A 23,507-nucleotide genomic window follows, 5' to 3' on the forward strand; every position below is an offset into this window, starting at 1 on the left:
TGATGCACAATACTAGGTTAATAAGTGATATATTAAATTTTTGCATCAAAGGAGATTGGTCTATATTTTTCCTTTCTTGCACTATCTGTATCTGCTTTTGGTATTAGGGTATTGTTAGCATGATAAATGTATTAGGGAGGATTCCTTGTCATATTTTTCAAACAATATGAGTAAGGTGAGCATTAGTTTTTCTTTTAAAAGTCTGATAAAAATCATTTATAAAGTCATCTGCTTTTTGGCTTTTATTTATCATATTTTTTACTACTTTTTCAACTTTCATGTTTTTGATGGTTTCTTGAGTTTATCTGTTTCTTTCTATGTTTGTTTTGTAGATTATGTTGATCTAGAAATTTATCTATGTCTTCAAGGTACTTGAATTTATTGACAGTTGTTCACAGTAAACTCTTATAATTTTATTTCATTTTTGTGCTATTTGTAGTGACTTCTCTTTCATTTCTGATTCTGTTTATTAATGTTTTCTCTCTCTCTTTTTATTTTTGCTAGCAGAGCTAGAGGTTTAACTATTTTGTTTATTTTTCAAAGAATCAGCTCTTGGTTTCATGGATTTCTTTTTTGTATAGTCTTTTAGATCTATATTTTATTTATTTCCATTCTTTGTTATTTCCTTTTCTATACTAACTTTAAGTTTTAATTTTTCATCTTCCTCGGGTTGTCTGACGTTAGGTTGCTCATTTGGGATTTTTCTTGCTTTTTCTTTTTTTATTTTTTACTTTACTGCAATTAACTTCCCCCTTAAGACTGCTTTTGCTGCATCCCATAGATTCTGGTAATTTATATTATCCTTTTCATTCATCTCAAGGTAATTTATAATTTCTAATTTGGTTTCCTGTTTTATCCAATTGCTATTAAGGAGCAAGTTTGAAATCTTCTTGTATTCACAGTTTTCCCTTCTTTTTTCTTACCGTTGATTTCAAGTTTTATGGCACTGTGGTCAGAGAAGGTACCGGGTATTAGTTCAATCTTTGTGTTTTTATTGATAATTGACTTCTGTCCCAAAACATTGAAGATATTCCATGTGCACTTGAAAAATATTTTGGGTGAAGTGTTTTATGAATGTCTGTTAGACCTATTTGGTATAGTTCCCCATTTAGAGCTGTTTCCTTATTCATACTTTATTTCGATGATCTGTTCATTGTTGTAAGTGGAGTATTAAGGTCCTCTAGTATTATACTATAGTTACCAATATCTCTTTAGTTCTATCATTGCTTTATGTATGTTGGTACTCCATCATTTGCAGCATATATTCTTAAAAGTGTTATTCTTCTCTTTGTACTAGGCCCTTAGTCAAAATATAATGTTCTTTTTTTTAACATGTCTTCTTTTTTTTTTTTTTTTTTTTAAATATTAAATTTATTTTTATATTCCCCCATACAATTGCAAACGCCCCATTCTGACCCCAATCCTTCCCCTCCCGCCCCCCCCCCCCAAAAAGTGTCTCTGGTTCATAGTTTTTTGTTGATTTTGATTTTCACTTTCTTATATTCATTTTCCTGGTCCCTTATTTAAGTTTTCTAGATTCCTGCTATGAGTGAGACCATCCGGTATTTTTCTTTTTCTTTTTGGCTTATTTCGCTGAGCATGATCCCTTCCAGTGCCATCCATGTTGCTGCAAATTGCATGTGTTTATCTTTTTTGAATGCTGAGTAATATTCCATGGTATATATGTACCACATCTTCTTGATCCAGTCATCTATTTTTGGGCATTTGGGTTGTTTCCAAAGCTTAGCTATTGTAAACAGTGCTGCTATAAACATAGGAGTGCAGGTGCTCTTTGGAATTGATGTTTCTGTGTCCTTTGGGTAAATACCTAGGAGTGGAATTGCTGGATCATATGGAAGCTCTATGTTTAGTAGGTCCAGAAATCTCCACACAGCTCTCCATAGTGGTTGGACCAGTTTGCACTCCCACCAACAGTGCACAAGAGTTCCTTTTTCTCCACATCCTCGCCAACATTTGTTGTTGCTAGTTTTTTTAATATGTGCCATTCTCACTGGTGTGAGATGGTATCTCATGGTAGTTTTGATTTGCATTTCCCTGGTTATAAGTGATGTTGAACATTTTTTCATATGTCTGTTGGCCATTTGCATTTCCTCTTCAGAGAAGTTTCTTTTTAGCTCTTCTGCCCATTTTTTGACTGGATTATTTTCTTTGTTGTTGCTGAGTCTCATCAGCTCTTTGCAGATTTTTGTGATCAGTCCTTTATCATTAGTGTTGGGTGCAAAAATGTTCTCCCAGTTGGTGGGGTTTCTCTTTGTTTTTGTTATTGTCTCTTTTGCTGTGCAGAAGCTCTTTAATTTGATGTAGTCCCAGCTGTTTATCTTTCTCTTCACTATCACTGCTTTGGGTGATGTGTCTGTAAAGATGTCTTTGATGTGCAAATCCCGTAGTGTTTCGCCTATATTTCCTTCTATGTATTTTATGGTTTCAGGTCTTATGTCTAGTTCTTTAATCCATTTTGAGTTGATTTTTGTGTATGGTGTGAGGTAGTGATCAAGCTTCCTTCTTTTGCATGTAGCGACCCAGTTTTCCCAGCACCATTTATTGAACAAACTTTCTTTGCTCCAATGCATAGTCTTTGCTCCTTTGTCAAAGATTAGTTGACCATAAATCTGTGGGTTTATTTCTGGATTTTCTATTCGATTCCATTGGTCTGTATGTCTGTTCTTGTTCCAATACCATGCAGTTTTGATGATTATGGCTTTGTAGTAGAGTTTGAAGTCTGGGAGTGTGATGCCTCCATTTCCTTCTTTTTTTTTCAGTAGAGCTTTGGCTATACGGGGTTTTTGGTGATTCCATATGAATTTCATCAATAATTGTTCTATTTCTTTGAAGAATGCCATTGAGATTTTGATTGGAATAGCATTGAATCTGTATATTGCTTTTGGTAGGATGGCCATTTTAATAATGTTTATTCTTCCAATCCATGAGCAGGGGATGTCTTTCCATTTCTTTGTGTCTTCTTCTATTTCTTTTAACAGTGTTTTATAGTTTTCTTTGTATAGGTCCTTTACCTCTTTTGTTAGATTTATTCCCAAATATTTGATTTTTTTTTTGTTTCAATAATAAAAGGGGGTTTTTTTGATTTCTTCTTCTTCAGATTTATTGTTTGTGTATAGGAAGGCTACTGACTTTTGCGTGTTGATTTTGTATCCTGCCACTTTACTGAATTGATTGATGAGTTGAATTAGTTTTTCTGTGGAGATTTTGGGGTTCTCTATGTATATTATCATATCATCTGCAAATAGTGATAGTTTGACTTCTTCTTTTCCTATTTGGATTCCTTGGATGTCTTTCTCTTGTCTTATTGCTCTGGCTAGGACTCCAGTATTATATTGAAAAGCAGTGGTGAGAGTGAACATCCTTGTCTTGTTCCAGATCTTAATGGAATTGCTTTCAGCTTTTCACCATTGAGAATGATACTGGCTGTTGGCTTGTCATAGATGGCCTTTATGATGTTGAGGTATGTTCCTTGTATCCCAAGAATTTCAAGGGCTTTTATCATGAATGGGTGTTGCACATTGTCGAAAGCTTTCTCAGCATCTATTGATATTATCATATGGTTTTATATTTCTTTTTGTTGATGTGTTGGATAACGTTGATTGATTTTCGGATGTTAAACCATCCTTGTACCCCTGGAATGAATCCAACTTGGTCGTGGTGAATTATCTTATGGATACATTGTTGGATTCTGATAGCTAAAATTTATTGAGGATTTTTGCATCAGTGTTCATTAGGGAGATTGGCCTATAGTTTTCCTTTTTTGTGTTGTCCTTATTCGGTTTTGGTATTAGTGTAATATTGGCTTCATAGAACGTGTTTGGTATTGTCCCTTCCTTCTCAATTTTTTGGAAGAGTTTGTGAAGGATAGGCACTAATTCGTCTCTGAATGTTTGGTAGAATTCATTTGTAAATCCATCAGGTCCTGGGCTTTTGTTTTGGGGAGGTTTTTAATTACCATTTCAATTTCGCTGCTTGTAATTGGTCTGTTTAGGTGTTCTATTTCTTCTTTATCTAGCTTTGGGTGATTGTAGAGTTGTAGGAATTTGTCCATCTCCTCTAGATTGTTGAACTTGTTTCCATATAACTGTTCATAGTAGTTACTGATTATTCTTTTGATTTCTGCTGTGTCCGTTGTGATTTCTCCTCTTTCATTTATGATTCTGTGTATTTGTGCTTTCTCCCTTTTTTCCTTTGTGAGCCTGGCTAGGGGTTTGTCTATTTTATTTATTTTTTCAAAGAACCAGCTCTTGGTTTCATTGATCTTTTGGATTGTTTTTTTAGTTTCAATTTCATTTATTTCTGCTTTGGTTTTTATTATTTCTTTTCTTCTACTGGTTCTGGGGTTTTTTTGTTGTTCTTTTTCTAGATCTTTGAGCTTCGAGATTAGGTTGTTTCTTTGAGTTCTTTCTTGTTTTTTGATGTGAGCTTCTATTGCTATATATTTTCCTCTTATTACTGGTTTTGCTGCATCCCATACATTTAGGATATTGGTGTCCTCCTTGTCATTCAATTCAAAGAATTTTTAATTTCTTCTTTGATCTCCTCGTTAGTCCAGTGGTCTTCCAGTAGTGTGGCTTTTAATCTCCATGAGGTAGGATAGTTCCTTGCCTTCTTTTTATGATTTATTTCTAGTTTGATGCCTTCGTGGTCAGAAAGATGGTTGGTATGATTTCAATCTTGGTGTATCTGTTGATGTTTGTCTTGTGCCCCAGTATGTGATCGATCCTGGAGAATGATCCGTGTGCGCTTGAGAAAAATGTGTACTCCGTTTTTTTTGGGTTTAGTGTTCTATAGATGTCTGTTAAGCCCAAATGCTCTAGGTCCTTATTTAGAGCTTTAGTTTCTTTACTTATTTTTTGTCTTGTTGATCTATCCATTGTTGATAGTGGTGTGTTGAAGTCTCCCACTACATATGTGTTTTCTCTGATGTCTGTTTTCAGAGAGGACAACAGTTGTCTGATATATTTTGGTGCTCTTTCGTTTGGTGAGTATATGTTAATGAGTGTTATTTCTTCTTGAAGTATTGTCCCCTTAATCATAATGTAGTGACCATTGGGGTCTCTTTTTATTTTTTTGAGTTTGAAGTCTGTTTTATCTGATATAAGTATAGCTGTTCCTGCTTTTTTTTTGGCCCATTTGCTTGTAGGATTGTTTTCCATCCTTTGACTTTGAGCCTATTTTTATCTTTTGTAGCTAAATGTGTTTCCTGGAGACAGCAAAAGGTTGGGTTTTGTTTCTTAATCCAGGCTGCAACTCTGTGTCTTTTTATTGAAGAGTTTAGTCCATTTACATTTAGAGTTAATATTGATATGTTAACATCTGTATTTGCCATTGTGTTTGTCTTTCCTTTGATTTTATTTATTTATTCTTTTAATAACTTTTTTTTTTTTTTTGGTCTTCTTTCGTTGTTATTCGTCCCTCTGAGGTTCTGGCTTTAGGATTCCTTGTAGTATTTTTTGGAGTGGGGGTTTAGTCGCAATGAAATTCCGGAGTTTCTCTTTGTCTGGGAAGGTCCATATTCTTTCTTCATGGAGGAAAGAGAGCTTTGCGGGATAGAGTATTCTTGGTTGGCATCTGTTTTCTTGGAGTCTGTTGACTATGTCCCTCCACTCTCTCCTTGCCCGTAGTGTTTCTTCAGAGAAGTCTGATGTCAGCCTGATTGGTTTTCCTTTGAATGTTATCTGTTTCTTCCCTCTTGTCAGCTTCATTATTTTTTCCTTGTCCTGGATTCTTGGGAGCTTTACTATTATGTGTCTTGCTGTGTTTTTCCTTTCGTCGTGGAAGTTTGGTGTTCTTCTTGCTTCTTGTATATCAATTTTCAGCTCCTTCTTCTCATTTGGGAAGTTCTCTTCAATTATATCCATGAATATTTTCTCTGTTCCTACATCTCTCTCCTCTCCTTCTGGAATTCCTATAACTCTTATATTTCCTTTCCTCATGGAGTCAGATAGTTCCCGAAGTCTTTCTTCATTCTTTTTCCTTCGTACTTCTCTTTCCTTTTCTGTTTTGGTTCTTTTTATTTCTGTATCTTCAAGATTACTTATTCGTTCTTCCATTTCATCTATTCTGCTTTCATTGCTTTTCCCAGAGTTCTTTAGTTCCTCCATTAATTCTTTGATCTCCTGCATTTCTCTTACTTCCCTCTTTAGGGACTCAATTTCCTTCTTCTGATCTATCACTTTTTTAATCATGGCAATTTTAAATTCTCTTTCTGGAAGGCTCAGAAGTTCTTCCAAGTTGCTGTCGTTGCAATCTGGGGAGTGGTTTTCTTTTTGTGGTGTGCTTCTTTCCTGAGGAGTTTTTAGGTTGCGTGTGGTTCTTCTACTCCCTACTGTCTGTTTTCTAATTTGTCGTATGCGTTGGGACACTGTGTTGCTCGGACTGACTGACATCTTGGGTGAACTTCTCCGCTCCCCTCTGGCTCTTCCAGGAGCCATCTCTGTCTTCTGGGGGAGCTTTCTGCTGGTTTTAGGCAGTTTTTACTGAAGAAATGTCCCTGTTCTCAAATGGCGAAGCGGGATGCAGTCCCTGCGCCTCCGGTTTCAGGCACACTCTTCTGCGCCCCCGGTCTGCCCCGGACGTGGGTGCCTGCTCCCTCTGTGGGCTCAGACTGCTGGTCGGAAGGGGCCTGGCGTGGAATAACTTCCCGGCTGGCCACTGGGTCCTCCAGAAACCTTCTGCCCTTTTCAAGCAGTCTTAAGAAATGTCCTGTTTTATAGGGTGTTAGTGACTTTTTTTTTTTCCTGGTCGCTAGGTGGCGCCAGAGATCTCTCCTATTGTCCTTGGGGGGCTGTTTTTCGCCTCCCCCCACCCCGTGGGACAGAGAACAGAGCGGGAATGGTAGGGTACACCTCAACAGCTTTGGGGTGCTGTGTCTGCCTTGTGCCCCACCGTCGTGGAGAACCCACGCCCCGAATTTTCGTGCCCCGGGTCTCAGTTCAAAGCCCTCAGTTCCAGGACGCGGGCTGTAGCCCAGTTCAGTGGCGCGGGAATGGCGCCTTTTGCACAGCTCCCGTGCCTGGGCGCCTGGTTCCTGCTCACTCAGGGAGGGACCTTCACCTCAGTGAGGACCTCCGTGCGTCTCCCCGCAAGCCTAGGTCGTCTCCCCGTCTCCCCGCAAGCCTAGGTCGCAGGCACGGGGACCTGGGCAGCCGCGATCCAGGTCTGCACTTGCTTTTCAAGCTCCCCGAGCGTGCCGCGTTTCCGCGCCAGCTTACCGGCAGCCCGGGCTGTGTGCGCGTCTCCCGGGGTCTTTGTTCTTCTCTAATGGCGCCCGGAGCCGTTCGCTCACCGCTGTGGCGGATCCTGCAGGGTTCGCCTCAGCTCCCGTTCACGGGGTGTGGTGGCTGCAATAGTTCCTTTCCACTCACGGTCCAGCTTGCTGCGTCCTTTGTTCTTGTGGGCCGTTTTGGTTTGTTGTTTTCCTCTTCTCTGCTGGTCGGAGAGTGCCGCCTCTGTGGGCGGGGGAGGGGAGCAGGGTTCTGCGCTTCCCTCCCTTCTGGTCCTCTTTTATGGCCACTTTCTTCTTCGGGCAGTTCGCTGGCGTCACCCGTTTATCTTCCGTGTCCCACTTCTCACTGGGACCTGCCGCTTTTCCTCCCTATTAACTTTTTTTAATGGGAGATCTTACTCGCAGCGTCTCCTCGCCGCCATGTTGCTCCACCCCCCCCTTTTAACATGTCTTAATTGAAAATCTATTTTATCAGATATAAGGATAGCTTTTTTTGGCTACTTGCTTTTTTAACTGTCTTTCAACCTTTAATTCTATGTCTGTGTTTGTTGGCAAGGTGAGTCTCTTATAACAGCAGAAGGTTGGGCTTTGTTTTGACATTCATTATCCATTCTGTATCTTAGACTAGTGAGTTCAAGCCATCTACATTTAAGGTGATTATTGAGAGATAGGTGCTTATTGCCATTTTGTTTTGTTTTGTTTTTGGTTTGTCTGCCTTTTTTATTTTTGAAGGTTTACTATTATGTTATTTTTAGGTCCTACTTCCTTCATTTTATGTGTCCCTTTTATTATTTTTTGTTTGAGAGGTTTACTGAGATTAGTAGATAATCGACTATTGGTGTGACCCTCTGGTTGGTCTAATGGGCCACATGTTACATTCCTTCTCCTTTATGTTACATCATTTAGGTGCATTTTGTCTTGCTATTGTTCTTTTGCTTTATAATAACTGCTTTAGGATTTCTTTCATATGCAGCTTGGTGTTAATGAATTTAGTTTTGGCTTATCAGAAAAGATCCTTGTTTCTGTCTCATTGTTTATCTTGCTTGGTAGAAGATTCTGGGAAGAAGTCTTTTTCTTTAAGTACTTTGAATACCTCTTTCCAGTCTCTTCATGCTTATAAAGTTTCTACCGAAAAACTGCTGATAATCTAATTGGTGTTCCCTTATACGTTATCCTTTTTTCTCTTGATATTTTTAGTAATATTTTCTTATCATTGGTTTATGACAGTTTTATTATTATGTATCTTAGTGAATGTCTATTTGGTGTTATTTTGTTTGGAATTCTTGGGTCACCACTTCTGGTTTATTTCCCAGAATGAAATTGTTTTCAGTGATCATTTCTTTAAATAGGTTTTCTAAGCCTTTTTCTTTTCCTTCTCATTTTGGAAACCCCATGATATGGATAGTGTTTCTCTTTAGTTGTCTGAGAGCTCTTACACTGTTTTTATTACCTTTATTCTTTTTTATCTACCTTGTTCTATTCTGGTGTTCTACAGTATTGTATTTTCAATGTCATGTATTCTCTCCATTGTTTCTGTTTACCACTAAAGCCCTCAATTATGCTTTTCAAATCAGCTACAGTGCTTCTTAAATCCATTATTTCTGAAGTAGCTGTTCATATTTTCATTATCGTTGTTCTTTTGTTGTTTTATATACCCCATTTTTGTTGTTGTTAATGTTCCATCAATGTCTCCAGGCCTGTCCCTGAATTCCCTTTCTGCCATTCTCTGCAACACTATTGAGGCTGGGTTCCTTTCAGGGCTTTCTGTTCTAGCATTTGTACTATGATCTTCTGCCTCCTCAATTTATTTTATTTTATTTTTATATTCATTTTTGATTTTCTATGTATTTTAGTTGTTGTGATAGTCAGGGAACTGGTGCCAGTGAGGGGTAGTAAGTTTAAATGAGGACCAGGGCAATAGGCATGAAAGGATCACTTCCAGTAGACTCAGGAATTTGAGATTCTGCTCTATTGTAAAGGGTTTCTTTGTGGGGAGTTGCCAGTGTTTTGATAGCTCAGTGTGGATTTCAGTAGATTCTCTTCTATTAGGAAATCTAGTTGTTCTGACCAGATTCAAATTACAGCTGTTCTGTGTTATGAATCTCAGACTCAAGTAAGTATTCCTCAGACCGTGGCTTCACCTCTGTTGCTCTCCCACAATGCACCCTATGTCCCCGGTGCCTACTCATGTGCCCCCTTATCCAGTGTAGTGCTATGTCTTATGAGCCCCAATATATGGGGTTGTGCACTGCAGTTATTCCTCTCTCTTTTGGGGTTTGCAGTTATTCCTCTCTCACTGCCCTATGATTACTTTAAACAAATTCACTTAGAGTTTTTCCAAACCCCTTCCCCTTGGACTGATGCACCTATTGAGTATGCTGATAATCAGTGTTTCTTCAGGGGGTTTGGCTTTTTCTGCAAGAGGCAAGCCTGGCATTATCACTTTGCCACAATCTTCCAGACTACAATATATTAGTTAAACAAAAATAAAGATAACAGAAAAAGAGAGGAAGATGTGTTTTCTCTGTATGTTTGTATAAAAGCATACATAATAAATTGAGCAAGAAAAAGGTAGATCTGAAAGGCCTCCCTTGGTGGCGCAGGCGGTAGAGCGCAGTGCTGTGAAACTGTCCGCAACCTCTGTAGTGCCAATTCAATCCCAGATGGCTGGCAAGGGTCCCACATGGCGTGGCAGACCTCTACCGTCTCGCCCGCTGCTCCCCTTAGTAGTGTATTTCAGTCAGTCTGCCTGTTCTGTTCCCTGCTCTCTGGTGAATTCTCTCACCCTCCCTCACATCTGGCCTGCACCCCGGTTCTTGTATAAATAAATGAATGAATGAATGAATGAATGAATGAATGAATCTTTGGGAAAAAAAGAAAAAGGTAGATCTGAAAAAAAGTATGTTTATAATAAATAAATTTGAGGACACTGAATCTTAGGAAATGATTTTGTTTTCTACATTTCAGCAATCATTCCAAGATTCAATGATATATGAATCAGGGTTTATTTTCATCAATTTTTATTGGTTCTGAAGTTCTTTCTAAGTTACTGATATATGGTTTTGACTAAGAAATATTTACAGTATTAAAACTTAAAGGGGTTCCAGTAACATAAGGATAACAGAGGATATTAGATATTATACAAGGGCCCACAAGGTCTGTCAAAATGATGGAGAGAACAGAACACCTAAAGGAGGCATCACAAGACTAAAACCTGACTCACACAAGGAGATGGGGGTAGAGGGGAATAACATGACCCTTAACCCAGCTGTAGCTCTTTCTAACCGCTGTCTATGCAAGTGTCCTTTATTTTTCTGTCCCTTTCCTAATAAATCAGCTTTTTAAATATAACTAGCATCTCTGTCTTACCTGGGAAACTTGCCATATGCCACTGAAATGGGAGCTCTGGTGAAACCTTTCCCAGAGTGAACCCAAGGACCCTGTTCTCTAAACCCATCAACTCCAAAAACTACATCAAAAAAACAAAAACTGCACCAAATAATGTTAAATAAGTAAGGAATAATTTGTTCAATGCTACTCCAATAGGGAAGAGCAACTAAAAGTAAAGTCTGAACTCCACTCTGGTGAAATGAACAGTGGGAGACTTTTTAAAAGCATTGGGGTGAAAGGGAAAACAAGGTTATATGTTAAGTTATATGTTTGTTAACTGGCTTTACCAAAAGGAAAAGTGAATTTCTTGCATCTTCATGACAGGAGGTTAATTTTACAATTTGCATCAAGGTGTTCACTGAAGTTAAGTACTTATCCTTCCTCAACAACTGAGAGAAAGATAAAACTGTCAAGAGACTTACATATGAGATTTATATACATCTCCAAGGTAAAGAGAAAGGATCTGAAATTAATATATTCTAAGGTAAAATGCTATAAGAAAAGGGAGGTGAAGGTCCAGTGTCAAGAAGAAGACTACATAAAGTCTAGTTAGGTGGATTGGAACATTGAGGTTGTCTTAGTAAGTCCTAGAGTTGATACTTTAGCATAAAACATAAGGATTTAAGGAGTCAAATTACAATCATTGATCTTTGACCAAGGAGAAATCTTAACAAACTCAAATGTTTTCCAAAATTAGGCTCTAAAGTCTCTAATACAATTTACAAAGTGAGTAAGAGAGGGAGAATAGAGAGAAGATTAGTCAATATGCCCTGCTAGCTACTCTGAACTGAGACTAGAATGCAAGCCAAACCTAGAAAAGTAAGAGATGTGCATGCACATAGTCAGACTTTTGAGTCAAATATGTTGGCTCACATCGACTCCCCTGTCAGTCCCCGGCCCCCACCCCTACCCACTGTCCTTGTTCAGGATGTCAGATTTATGGCATACTAGGTTATAGTCTTTGGCACCTGTGATCTTGTTGACATGGAGATGGGTGGAATTCATTAGAAGGACATTCTCTGGCTTGGAGCTTGCGCCTCACTGTTCCTCTAACAAATACTTTCAAAAGATGGTGAATTACCATCTTTTTTTTACATTATACATTTTTCAATTTTAACATTATATAACATGTATAATACATTAAATGTATTATACATTTTAACATTATATAACATGTATAATACATTAAATGTATTATACATTTTTCAATTTTAACTTTGACTTTATTTTCTATTTCCTGCCCATTTCTGCAAGTCCTTTTCGCCATCCTTTGGCATTCACATTAGTATCTGTAGATCTCAGATACAAAACTAATTATAGAAAGCTCCCACTATCCTTCTCTTTATCCATCCCTTCAATAAACCATATGACTTTGTAAATTGTTTCCAAGGTTTAGGCATCACACCAAGCCCACAATCAGTGCAAATGGTCTCTATAGAAATATGAAATTAGAAATTGATTTTGTGGGTTAATGGACAAGTAAAGTTGATGAACAGAAGGATAAGCTAATGAAAATCAAAAGCAATTTGTGCTGACACCTGGTAAATGTATTATGTTTACATTTAAATAGCTATGTCTAATTGTCCCAGAAATTAAAGCCCAATGTAAAATTGATATCCTTTATGCCAACTGAGGAAGAAAAAAGTTTTCAGCAATGCATTGACATCATAGTTGACCCTAAAAATTCATGGCTATCACATGAAATAGTAATACAATTTAAATAACATGAAATGACAAGCACATTTTCAGCCAAAATAATTTTGTTTTAGTTAAGTGACAAAAGATGTTGGTAAAAATGAAAAAACGCAAATGGCTCCAAATGGAATCATTCATACTGGGCCATTTGCATTTTTTCACCTAGATTTAATTCTTAATCTCACTGTAGTTTCAGCCTCTCCCAAAAGCGTAATCCTAAACCAAATCAATATGGAGTTTCTAAATCAGCACCAACTGAGGTCATCTGCAAGATCAGTCACCTCCAACCCCTTGCTTTTCCGTGAGGGGAAGTAGTTTTACCTGAAATAATCTTTTATTTTGCTAAATATCTGTCCTACCCTCTTTCCTGTCTACAAATACTCTCAATATTGTATAATCCCTTGTAGTATCAAGATGAATCCATTAATAAATTCAACGAGGCCTCTAAATTTGTGAATTTTGGTTTTTAAACCATGGCAGACACATAGCATCATCATTTTCCTTTATTACCATTGCCACAATTCTCCCTGTTTTCACTCTACCTTTATCTTTGTCACCTAATATGACTAAGGCCATAGTCTTAGTCTATATATTTAAGGTAAATGCCAAAATCTTTTCTGTGACACAGTTCCCAGTTTTTAATCCTCAGACACATTTTGTCTCTTTCCTTTCCATCTACAAATACTCAAAATTCTATCTTTAAAACTTTTCCTTAAGTTTGTTATCTGCCCACAAATTGCTGGCCTGTTTATTAAGTATTCTCCTTCTTACAATTACTCTTCTTAAAATGAACACTCTCACTGCCCCCATCTCTTAATTCCTACCCCACAAATTCTTTAATCCATTACTTCGAAAGTTTGTCCCCATTCTTCAACCAAACTTCACTTTTAGAAATCACCCATGATTTCTTGATCTTGAAATGCAATGACCTTTTCTTAGACCTTATCTCGAGTTCTCTACAGCATGTGACACAGTTGATCAGATACATTTTTCTGATAATATCTTCTAACAAAACACAAGTTATCCTTATTTGAAGAGCTATCCTTGGAGTAGCTAATTTCAGGCTACTTTTAAAAGACTGCAAAATCACATGACTATAACTGTGTCTGTTAATTCTTGGTCCAATGCTACTGTCATTATGCCATGCTATTGAGACAGCATTGTTCAGAACAGATGACCTGAGTTTTGTAATTAGAACCAATTCCTCATTCTAATATTTACTTTTATATTAAATCCTCTGCACTATGGACTTTTTTGTGTGTGAAATTGGAATAACTGTGCCATGTAACATTATTGTTGGAATTACTGTACCTAACAAAATTCTTTCATATATCGGACCATAGAAGGTATGATTATTTCCATCTCCAAACCATTATCTACACATTCAACAACTTAGCAAATAATAATTCTCTCTTAGCCCTTAGAGATAAAACAGAAATAGAAATGGAGTTTGTAGAAGTTTGTACTCTACTAATCATTTTTCTCTCCATTTTTGTGCTACTACATTGTCCATATTCTCTCCTATTGTGGGCTGCTCCAGTCTATGGAGTCTTTTCTTGATGAGTTCATTTACTTCTTCTGACATTGAGTCATAAGTCAGAGACAGTCTTCAAATGTCTGATATTCTCTATGTAGTCTCTCCTAAAGGGACGTGAAACTCCTCATAGTTCAACTATACCTTTGTACTCTCTCATAAACTTCAATTTCATATCATCCACTGATTGTTGAAGTCTTTGCTATATACTAGTGTCTCAAACAAAATTTATTGCTTATGATATTAATAAGAATAATCATAAAAAAATTGCCTATTTTTGTATTTTACCAGGCCTGATGCCCTAGAAGAATTTCACACTCAGTATTTATAAATCTATCATCCCACACTTCCATAAACTTGTAGATCTTTTTAAGCTCCCTAATACACTGCCAAAGTCACCATCTACTTGACCACTAAAGCTAAAAACCATAAAATTTACTATACCTGACTCTCTTGACTCATGCCCGTTCCTTAATATCAATTTTATCTATCTCCAATCTTAATTCAGGTATTCTCATCTCACAACTCAAATACTAAATTAACAAAAACAAAAACTCCCCCTAAAACACATATTATCTAATAAGCAGTTTCCTAATCTCAAATCTTTCTTGCATCTGATACATACATTCGCCATTTGCAATACACTCACTTTGTGCCAGCAAACTGATGCTTGCCGACATCATATATTGCTCATTATACACCCCGCAATTACCGCTCCATTGCCTCATGGATGGAGCAAGACTTTGAGCATGTGTTCAAGAACCTCTTTTATGAGCAGAGTCCTTCTCTCTCCAAAGTAAACTTCATGCATCCAGGTCCTCTTCCACCAATCTTACAGTTTGCAAGCAATTCCACACCCTCTGAACCTGTTATAATTCTTTTACAAATGCTGCTCATCTGTCAGAATGTGTTTTCCTACTGGTGTGGCTACAAAAAGTTTGGGAATTCTTGAAAATCTTGTTATTAGTAACAGTATTTTTCATATTTTAAAGTGAGTATTTGGCACTGTGTATACATACTAACCCATTAGATTCTCACCACAAACTGTTGCAATAGGTCGTTATTAATTCTTATCTTATAAATTTGGAAACTTTGCTATAGAGACTGACTATTAAATATTGGTAAAGATTCAAATTTAATTTTGGCCTGACCCCACAGTTATACTAAACTAAACTGACTCCACAGTACTTGTTTATCACCTCTTGGGTGAGGCTTTCCTTTTCCAACTACCCATGATGCCCCAGTTCCATTTCTTTTCTGTGGGTTTTTATACTCTGTGCTCTCATTTTCTGTATAATTAAAAAAAATTAGCTACAAACACTTATTTATGTCTAGCACTGTCTAAATACTTTCATGGTACAATTTATTTAGTTTTTTTTTTTTTTTAATGTTCTTCTAAAATTCTCTTCTTTATACTTTAAAAATACTTATTCCTTATCTAGCCTATCATTTTATAATTCTATTTTTAATTTTTAATATAGGGTTTTACTAGAGAGCTCTGCCTAGATTTCCTTCTCAGCTTTGGCTGAATGGAGTACCAATATATTAGCTTTTCCAATATTTTATGTTATTTATTTTTTTTTTTGGTTACAATTCAATTTTTATTTCTTTTTATTTATTTATTTATTTATTTTTAATTAATAAATTTTATTTTTATATTCCCCATACAATTGCAATCCCCCCATTCTGATCCCAATCCCTCCCCTCCCCCCCCCCCCCCCAAAAAGTGTCTCTGGTTCATAGTTTTTGTTGATTTTGATTTTCACTTTCTTATATTCATTTTCCTGGTCCCTTATTTAAGTTTTCTAGATCCCTGCTATGAGTGAGACCATCCGGTATTTTTCTTTTTCTTTTTGGCTTATTTCACTGAGCATGATCCCTTCCAGCGTCATCCATGTTGCTGCAAATTGCATGTGTTTATCTTTTTTGAATGCTGAGTAATATTCCATGGTATATATGTACCACATCTTCTTGATCCAGTCATCTATTTTTGGGCATTTGGGCTGTTTCCAAAGCTTAGCTATTGTAAACAGTGCTGCTATAAACATAGGGGTGCAGGTGTTCTTTGGAATTGATGTTTCTGTGTTCTTTGGGTAAATACCTAGGAGTGGAATTGCTGGATCCTGTGGAAGCTCTATGTTTAGTAGGTCCAGAAATCTCCACACTGCTCTCCATAGTGGTTGGACCAGTTTGCACTCCCACCGATGCTGAGAAAGCTTTCGACAAAGTGCAACACCCATTCATGATAAAAGCCCTTGAAATTCTTGGGATACAAGGAACGTACCTCAACATCATAAAGGCCGTATATGACAAGCCAACAGCCAGTATCATTCTCAATGGTGAAAAGCTGAAAGCAATTCCATTAAGATCTGGAACAAGACAAGGATGTCCACTTTCACCACTGCTTTTCAATATAATACTGGAAGTCCTAGCCAGAGCAATAAGACAAGAGAAAGACATCCAAGGAATCCAAATAGGAAAAGAAGAAGTCAAACTATCACTCTTTGCAGATGATATGATAATATACATAGAGAACCCCAAAAACGCCACAGAAAAACTAATTCAACTCATCAATCAGTTCAGTAAAGTGGCAGGATACAAAATCAACACGCAAAAGTCAGTAGCCTTCCTATATACAAACAATAAATCTGAAGAAGAAAAAATCAAAAAAACCATCCCTTTTATTATTGAAACAAAAAAAATCAAATATTTGGGAATAAATCTAACAAAAGAGGCAATTTATTTAGTTTTTGAAGTAACCCATGAAAAAGATTATCATCATCCCCAATTCATTGATGAGAAAACTGAAACACTGAAAATTAATTGTCCTAGGAAACCCATAATTGTAGTTCAATGGACATTTTGGGAAGAACATCTTTTTCTTCATTTTATCCCCAGGGTATAGAAAGTGCATGGCCCCCGCAAGGGACTCACTTAATATTTATTAAATTGGTTATTACTATCTGTCCCTATCCACTAACATATGTTATTCAGATTTCACAGATCCGAATTTGCCTTTATTCTTGCTTTCACTTCCTCAACTGATACCCTTATTTTGCTTTCAATTTAATAAATACTGGTCAATAGGGTAGAATGAATTAATTTTCCTGATACCTGTTTTACTCCTTGATCAAAAATCATAATGGCTTTCTATTTCCTAAAGAGTCAAATTAAAACTCTGAAACTTGGCATTGGTTACCATCTCTGGTATAATCCCAAACTACACCTACAACTTTATATTACAATGTAGACAATAATTTATGTACTAAGTATTTACTCTGTGCTCAGCAACCTTAAAACATTTCACACACATTATATAAATTAACAAATAAATATCATTTTATAATAAGGAAGCAGGGATTCAAAAGAGCCTCTCAGACCAGCCAACAGTTCTGGATCTCCAAAATTTTCATATATATCTGTGGCTAGAATATTCTCTACTAATATGGGATATTTAAGATTGAAACATCTTTCAAGAATCCTTGTCATGATCCATTTTTCAATTTTCCACAACTAAAGGTTAATACTTTATTAAAATTCTGTCAACATTATTTATCACTTATTATGTTGCTATATGAGATAACCCTAATTGTTTTTGCTTATTTTATGTATGTCTTGCTTTAGAACTCAAGTATAAGTTTCTTAAATGCATAATGATATATAAACATCATTTTATCCATGTAATTTTTTTCATAATGCATTGTAAATGTGTATTTATAATGACAAGGTATCAGAGTTATTCTCCAATAATCACAGTGCACATTGGGGATGTAAGTACTATAATTTAAATATTCGTATCATGAAAATGGTAACCAGATGCAATTATTTCATAAATCTCTTAAGAGAAAAGTAAATAAGGATGTTTGACAGAGTACACAATTTAGTGTATGTGGGCTATCAATTCAGATAACTACTTTTTATCTGTTTTTCTTACCTGTGGAGATTCATTAGACACTTCTCATGAATTCTATTTTTTCAGCAATATTTAGACACTTTTAAGAGATGTTAATTAATGCCTAAGTTTTTAGAGACTATAACCTGATAAATAAGCATGCTCATGTGAACAAAGAATTTCTTTCATGTGCTCTTTTTCAAATTGTCATTTCATTTGGGAAAAGTGGATTTTCTAACTCAACCTCAACAATCCCCATTGTCTGAGAAACAAACAAATTATATTATCAAGATATGTCATTGATACTTTCAAAATTTTATGTACCCAAGAGATGTCAAACTAGAATGCATTTATAACAGAAAGAGCAGAATGTCTTTCTTTTTTAAAATCAAGGAAAAAATCCATTATCATGAGAAATAAAATGTTCTACATGAATAGACAAAAAAAATCCTCTGAAAACATAAAATCTCTTGAGAATTCAATCAGAAGGAAAAACTGCACTGCAAATCATAAATTTGCTTTTATGCTTTTAACTAAAAAATTCATCTGTAAGAAATATGTAACAAGGAGACTATAATCTTCAATATTCTAAATGATATTACAAAAGCAAGTCTTTTTAATAAGACTGCTCTCCTTATGACTGCAAATGTTATTCTGAATTTTTCTGAGCAAACATAGTAGTGTGGCCCTTGGATTGTTAAAATTGAAATCAACAGACTTTGATCATTGACCAGAATGCATGTATTTGGGATGTGAGTATCGAAAGAAATGATATGAAATACTACCTTGTGAACAAATTATGTTGTGGGGAAAAACAACAACAGTTTGTATATCATGTAACAAGAATCTTAGAATTTTAATCTGGGAAGGATGCAGGAAGGTTCAAAGTAGCTAGATAAGATAGAATTGATGTGATCTAACAATAGTTTACTAGTACTTTAAGCATTTGACACATATACCTGAGATATCATTGGCACTTTTGTTATTTCAATATTGTGTATCTAGTTTCTATAATAGTAATAAGCAAAAACAAAAAAGCAACTCGCTGAGAATTCAATCATTATTATTGGTTGGGATTCAGGTTGTCTTTCTAAATTACATGAAATATGTGACACATTATTTGGGGGTAAGAGGAAAACTTATTTATTTGATGATATATGGCATATGAAAATGTGCTCTTCGTTTGAAAATTTATTGAAGCTTGTCAGTAGCTTACTTTTCTTCTTTATAGCCTGCCTAACCTGTTGGGAAACAGGCTTAATGGCTAGCATAAGCATATAAAAATACAAAAGTTCAGCATGAGTGGAATTTAGAGTTATAATTCAGTTCCAGCACAACATGATGTCTTTATAACACTGGGACTAAAATTATTTACTCTCCAAAGTAAACTGGAAAACTTATCTTTATCAATATATAGAGTATTTGAAATGCCACCAACATTCATTTATAATTTTGCAAACTTCTTTCTTCAGCTATTGATCCCTCAAGAGGAAACTGTTGGGTCTCTATTGGCAAGTGGTTACATTTCATCAACTCTATTATGTTCAATTTTTATTCAAATGGCAAGTCAGTTGACTACTATTTTTCTGACTGTTCATTTAAACCAGTTAATAAAGTTCTGTGTAATTTTTATTTTAATTCATATATTTTTCCAGTTCAGCTAACATTTTTAATAGAAAAAAGATTATATCTACAAATTTATTGAGATCCTTTTATTTTTTTTTATTTAAGTTTTCCATTAGTATTTCAAGACTACATGGTTTGTTGATTTAAGGTACTCTTGAATCTTTCAAAATCTTGATTTAGAAATTTTCCAAATGTATTTGCTGTAATAATATTTTATAGGAAGATATTTATCTGATTCCTAGATTGATATATTTTAAATAAAAATGGGATTGTTAATATTGAGATTAGAATTTTATTTTATTTTAAAGTACTTTGATTATTTTCAAAGAAATAGAGCCTTTTCCAAGGTTGACAAAGTTAACTGAAGGTCAGAAGGTAGCAGGTTACAGATTTTCTCAAAAGCTGTTGTTCCAAAACCTGGAAGTGAGGAAAGTGGGCCCTTCAAGGGCTCAAGCATGACTGGCCGTAGAAGGATGACTTTGTGGGGGATCGGCCTGAGTGGGCTCTAAGATGATTTCCAACTGTCAGTTGGATAACATGATTAAAATGATTATTTTTGGGAGTATTAAATTAAGGAATGACACCGAGTATCAAAAGACTAACTTGTTATATTCTGAATCACAATCAGAAAATAATCTTTATCTGGTACAAACATAATTTCATTTTTCTTGAGGTGAAATGAAGGAAAGTGAGGTCATTCGGGAATCAATGTTGCACACAGAGCTCCAGTCTTCAAGATGAAGTTGTATATATGTTTGGCATACTGTGTGGTGGTAGGACTGTTCATGGTACTCTTGATGGGAATGCCAACTGTGTTCACAGTGATGGTTCTCTACAGTCCCTTATGATTTTGAAATAGTTTCAGTGTCTCCTCCACCTCTGCCTTACAGAGTTGTGGTGTGGAGAAAAGCCAGTTCTCACTTATATCAAAATATTATTGAATTGTTTAATACTTAATGATTTCTACAGTTGGACCCATGTTCACATTCAGTACGGGAAATTATAAATACAGTGCTATTTATATTCACTCAAAAGACATAGATTCTTAACGTGAAAATGTGTCAAGGGCTTACTCGCACTTTCATAGAATAACAAAGTGAGGGAGAATCTAAGATAGGCTGATTTTAACAAAAATGATACTGTTCAAGTGATACCCCTTACCTCCCATGCAGATATCCCATGTAGATATTGTTTCAAAATATCTACACTGAAATTTCACCCTCACAGATATATATTTATCATTACATATTTTGGTCAATATACCTGGAGGAGTTAAGTGTAACTTACAAAGAATTCCAAAATTAATGTGATTTATTTAAATCAGTTCCTTTTGAACTCTCCTGCACTGTTGGTGGGAATGCAAACTGGTCCAACCACTATGGAGAGCTGTGTGGAGATTTCTGGACCTACTAAACATAGAGCTTCCATAGGATCCAGCAATTCCACTCCTAGGTATTTACCCAAAGGACACAGAAACATCAATTCCAAAGAACACCTGCACCCCTATGTTTATAGCAGCACTATTTACAATAGCTAAGCTTTGGAAACAACCCAAATGCCCAAAAATAGATGACTGGATCAAGAAGATGTGGTACATATATACCATGGAATATTACTCAGCATTCAAAAAAGATAAACACATGCAATTTGCTGCAACATGGATGGCGCTGGAAGGGATCATGCTCAGCAAAATAAGCCAGAAAGAAAAAGAAAAATACCAGATGGTCTCACTCATAGCAGGAATCTAGAAAACTTAAATAAGGGACCAGGAAAATGAATAACTATAAGAAAGTGAAAATCAAAATCAACAAAAAACTATGAACCAGAGACACTTTTTGGGGGTGGGGGGGAGGGGAGGGATTGGGGTCAGAATGGGGGGGTTGAAATTGTATGGGGAATATAAAAATAAAATTTATTATTTAAAAAAAAAATAAAATAAATAAAAAAATTGTTCTTTCAGGTAAAAAAAATAAATAAATCAGTTCCTTTTTCAGAATAACATTCTGGCAATTTAAGCCCTTATCCAGCATCTGTTGCTACTGGGCAAGTATTAGATAAAAAGTTAAAATGTAGTAGTGCTGAACCAAGAGCATAATCCTGACTGTGTTTTGAATAGGGTACAAGTGGTTAACATACAGACATGGATGCAGAAAAGCAGATGGGAGGATAGTAAATCACACTCCACATAATAGTCCTTATAACAGGATTTAATAACATATACAGTTGACCCTTTAACTTTAAGGGTTCACTTGTAAGTGGATTTTGTAAGGTAAATTTATAGTTTCAATAAATATAGTGCAGTACTGGAAATGTATTTTCTCTTCCTTATGGTTTTCTTAACATTTCTGTTCTCTTGATTATATTACCCTAAGAATATTATATACCCTTTCTATATAACAATATTGTATAAAATATATACAACATATAAAATTGTTTGTTTGTGTTTTCTGTGAGGCTTCTGGTCCACAGCAGGTTATTAGTAATTAAATTTTGGGGGAGTTAAAAAGTTATACAAGGACTTTGAAATGTGTAGGAGTCAGCATTCTTAAATCCCAAGTTGTTCAAGAGTCATAACCATATTTCCTTCTTTTCAAGAATTTTGTTAAAGACTAACCTACTTTTATAATTTTATAAAAATGATACATTCTTTGTTAAATTTTGAGTTGCGTAGTATATCATAAATATACGTGAGCTTAAAGGGAATAGAACTTATCTACCTCTTGGTGTAAATATAGAGACAGAAAACAGCTAGGCTATAAAAAATTTGTAAATGGTATCATGTTTTGAATGTTGTTAATTTCACTTGAGTTTCAGAGAAGAATAATCTTGTAATTCAGAAAATATTTTAGATAGAATTAGTAATACTTATTTCTTTATAAAAATGATTTTTTCTAAAAGATCTAAAACTTTCAATAAAAACAAATAAACAGAATCTTTGTATTTTAAAACGTTTTCCCTTTTAAACAGTTTTCCCTTTTAAACAGTATTAACTTTTTATTAGAAAAATTGTAAGACATACATTCTGCCATCCAAATACATTTTTAAGTACTTAGTCTATAAATGTTCTTCTCACATTTTTTCTAAAATCTTTTCCAATAAAATTTGCATTCTTACCACACTACTGAAATCCCACTGTTAATCTCCACATTATTAAATCCCATCATCAATTTATTTGTCTTCATTTTAGATGAACCAACAGCAGTATTAATACAACTGATTCTTTCCTTCTGGAAATACTTTCCTCTCTTTGCTTCAAAGCCTTCTTCACAAGGCACTCCTTTTTTGTCTCCTGTACTAGTCTTTTCACTTTGACCTTTTAACATTGTAGAGCTCCAAGACTCAAGTTTTTGGACCTCTTTTCTGTTTACACACATCCACTTACACAACTTCAAAGCCAAATATTCTTGGGCTCCCAATAAATCATGACCTATGGTCTTTCCTGAACCTCAAACTCATATATCAAATAGTTCACTTAACTTCTATATGGATAACTAATGGAAATTTCCAATCCAACATGCCCCAAACCAATTTTTAACAAATAACAAACCAAACAATAAATGAATGAATAAGTAATTATAAAGTACATGGTGATTTGTTGACTTCTACACCTCTATTGAAGATAACATCCTTTCAGTTACTCAGGCTGAATAAAAAACAACAATAAACTTCCGATACCAATGCAATCTTCTCTTTCATAACCAATATCTAGTATATCAGAAAAGGCCCACTAATTCTACATTCTCAGTATATCCAGAATTTGACTCCTTTCACCATATTCAGTACTACCACCTTGGTCAAATCTGACATTATCATTGTCTTGATGACCTCTTTTATCAAGAATAGATCATGGATGCTCTATTCTATCATTCTGTCATAGTTTGGCCTGGTCTTTATAATTGAACAAAAATTAGCTCTTTTTATCTCAATGTAGAAATTGTTTGGTTGTCTACTGGTATGGCTATGTTACTCTCTTAACTGTGACTTGCTTTGTTCCATCTAGATGCCTGAAGAGCTCTTTATCAATAATTTAAGGAGGATATGTCTTAAAGTTGCTCATTCTATGCTAAGATTTCCTAAAACAACATAGTTCCTTTGATTTTCAAATTTAGTTCTCCCTT

The 23,507-nt window shown here is 35.4% G+C and overlaps 1 pseudogene; it reads right to left on the reverse strand.

Annotated features, from left to right (window-relative positions):
- Window positions 1-19,987: 19,987 nt before the first annotated feature.
- On the reverse strand, window positions 19,988-22,712 carry LOC119251518 (dynein light chain roadblock-type 1-like; annotated as a pseudogene).
- Between the last annotated feature and the right edge of the window lie 795 nt (window positions 22,713-23,507).

This window comes from Talpa occidentalis, unplaced genomic scaffold (genome assembly GCF_014898055.3).
Source record: "Talpa occidentalis isolate TD23 unplaced genomic scaffold, MPIMG_talOcc4v2.1 talOcc4.2, whole genome shotgun sequence".
In the NCBI taxonomy this organism is placed as follows: Eukaryota; Metazoa; Chordata; class Mammalia; order Eulipotyphla; family Talpidae; genus Talpa; species Talpa occidentalis.